Source organism: Grammomys surdaster, unplaced genomic scaffold (genome assembly GCF_004785775.1).
Source record: "Grammomys surdaster isolate TR1022 unplaced genomic scaffold, NIH_TR_1.0 676, whole genome shotgun sequence".
NCBI lineage: Eukaryota > Metazoa > Chordata > Mammalia > Rodentia > Muridae > Grammomys > Grammomys surdaster.
Window position 1 is genome coordinate 234,511 of NW_021605095.1, and position 3,000 is coordinate 237,510.

The window sequence follows — 3,000 nt, forward strand, 5'->3', positions numbered from 1 at the left end:
CTTTTATATAATATGCAAGTAAGATTCTAGATTCCAGCTAAAAATCACTATACAATGTATTGAAGAAAACTACTGTAAAGATATGCAAAAAGCAACACATTCGTACTTTGAGAGCTCCAGGCAACTACTATTATGCTCAGAACACTGAATGCACATTACATCAGATGTTTCAGGTAGGTCTAGTTTTTGGTTTAGAGCATAAACACTTGTACCATCTGGCCATGCATATTTCATGGTTTTGTACAGAATGTCCAAGTAAATTGCTAGATTCCAGCTGCAAATCACTATACAACTTATTAAAGAAACCTATTGTAAAGATACTCAAAAACAAATACTTTCATACTTCCAGAGCTACAGGCCTCTACTATAGTGCTGAAAATACTGAATGTAAGTTACGTGTGATGTTTCAGTTAGCATGTGTGTTTGGTTTATAGCAGAAACATTTTTATCACCCAGCCATGCATATTTCATGGTTTCATATTGAATGTCCAAGTAAGTTGCTAGATTCCAGCTGAAAAGCACTATACAAAGCATTCAAGAAACCTACTGTAAAAATACCTGAAAAGCAACGCATTCGTACTTCCAGAGCTACAGGCAACTACTATCATGCAGAAAACACTGAATGCATGTTACATGTGATGGTTCAGTTAGCACATGTGTCTTGTATTACCCAAACATCCATATTTCATGGTTTTGTATAGAATGTCCAAGTAAGTTGCTATATTCCAGCTGAAAAGCACTATAGAACGTTGTGAAGAAACCTACTGTAAATATACAGGAAGAGCAATGAATTCATTCTTCAAGAGCCACAGGCAACTACTATAAAGCTGAAAACACTGAATGCACGTTACATGTGATGTTTCAGTTAGGAAGTGTGTTTGGTTTATAGCATAAACACATTTACCACCCGGCCATACATATGTGCTTCTGTAACAAAGTTGATTTTCAAAAGGAGGTTTCCCAAAACAGCACAATATAAAGACAGAGACATTAAATAATCAGCACAAGACAGTTAAAAAAAAAGATGGCTAAGCAAAGCTGATGTATTCTGGTGTAAATGTGGGAGATGTAAACAGAGTGAGCAGGCAGATAACAAGAGAAGCCCTGCAGTGTTTGAAATGACTGAAGGAATACACCATGGAAGGTCAAGGGAGTTCTTAGTTCCTGCAATTTGGATTCTGTATGATGCTAAAAATGTACATGTATTGTGCTGGGTATTTTGGCACCTATTCCTTCTAAATTCCTTATGAACTAATAATATTCTGGCAAAGGAGGACATTTAATGACATAACTCAATACCTTATTTTAGGAAAGGTCAACTGGTACAAATAATAAGCACACTTTAAATGCTGACCAGCAAAAGTCATTTGCTAAGTGTCCAAACATGTTGATCATAGCCCAAATATAGAGGTTACAATTCTGTCAAGCTTGTGGCCTGATAAAACTGGTTTTCAATATTCCTGTGGAGCTTCAGCAGACTTATTCAGTAAGCCAAGACATTGGGTAATTATGTATGACACATCAGGTCTGATCTGAATTTTCACTTCCAAGGCAATGGCATCAGGCCCCCCAGTTTTATTGAATAAAAAAGTTGTTTCTATGACCATTCAAATCCTTGAAGTAGAGCCGCATTTTTGGACGGTACTTCTCCAGATACAAAAGTTGCTTCCTGTTAAAAGCTCTGCGCCGCTTTTGTCTTATGAATTGTACTGCATCTTCATATTTCATTCCACCTTCAATTAATGCTAGGACAACAAGCACTGGAGCTCTGCCAAGGCCTGAGACACAATGGACAGCAATACGGCAGCCAGGTTCTTCACGAAACTTAGTCTTCACAAGACTTAACCAGTCATCAACACTCTGGTTGGATGGTGGTGCACCATCATCAAAAGGCCAGTCAAGAACGTGAATGCCTTCTTTCTCCACAAGACTAGTGTCGTAAGTTGCTTCACATACTCTTACTATTGTGGCAACTCCATACTTCTTAAATTCCTCTATAAATTTGTTTAAGGTTGCATTGGTTGGATTGTGTATAATAGGAAATCTCATGTTCTTGTATGTGACTTCCACAGGAGCAGGGCGGTTCATTCGAGCCATGTTAATTTAGTTTTAAAAAACACCCAAAAAGGCTATGGAAGAATTAAAAATTTGAATACAGAAACAATTCAAAACAAAAAAAACAAAAACAAAAAACAACCTGAAGTCTACTCCAATATTCAATATACTCCACTTGAAATTCTCAGTGTTTGAGTATGAATTGGGGAAAACAGGCAATGAAATGAACCTCCTAACAAGAAGCAGTGATTCTTCAATCCAGTAAGACCGAGGTAATACAAAGGAAGTGCACTGAGGTTTACCCCATCCGGGTATGAGCTCTTGAAAATGCTCTGCAGATTTCAATTCAACATGCCTGTGTCCATGTTATCCACTCCTATGGGGGTTTCTTGGTGCAGTAGTAATGAATTTCTACAGTTCACTTGTCTGCATAGAGGTCGTGCTGTGCCTGGCAGTAATCTCCACTACCCTTCAGAAACTCCATAAATGTGTGACCGAGAACACCACAGAACTGAGGAATATGTCTCCTCATTGAACATTGTGGCCTAATCATACAACAGATCCCGATGCAGTGCAGGTGGCAGCGGCAGGGCAGGTGGTGGTGGGCACCAGAAGACCATGCAGTGAGCTGTCCTGTATAGTGCTTTTCAATGGAATCTAGCAACTTACTTGGACATTTTATACACAACCGGGAAATACGCATGGCCAGGTGGTTACACGTGTTTATTCTATACAGCAAACACACGTCCTATTTGAAACATCACATGTAAAGTGCATTCAGTGTTTTCAGCCTTATAGTAGTTGCCTGTAGCTCTGGAAGTATGAATGCATTGCTTTTCCTGTATATTTACAGTAGGTTATTTCAGTACATTGTATACTGCTTTTCAGCTCGAATGTAGCAAGTTACTTAGACATTCTGTATGAAACCATGAAATATGCATGGCC

General features: G+C 38.6%; 1 pseudogene; it reads right to left on the reverse strand.

Annotated features, from left to right (window-relative positions):
• Nucleotides 1-1,575: 1,575 nt before the first annotated feature.
• On the reverse strand, nucleotides 1,576-2,097 carry LOC114633463 (annotated as a pseudogene).
• Nucleotides 2,098-3,000: the final 903 nt, after the last annotated feature.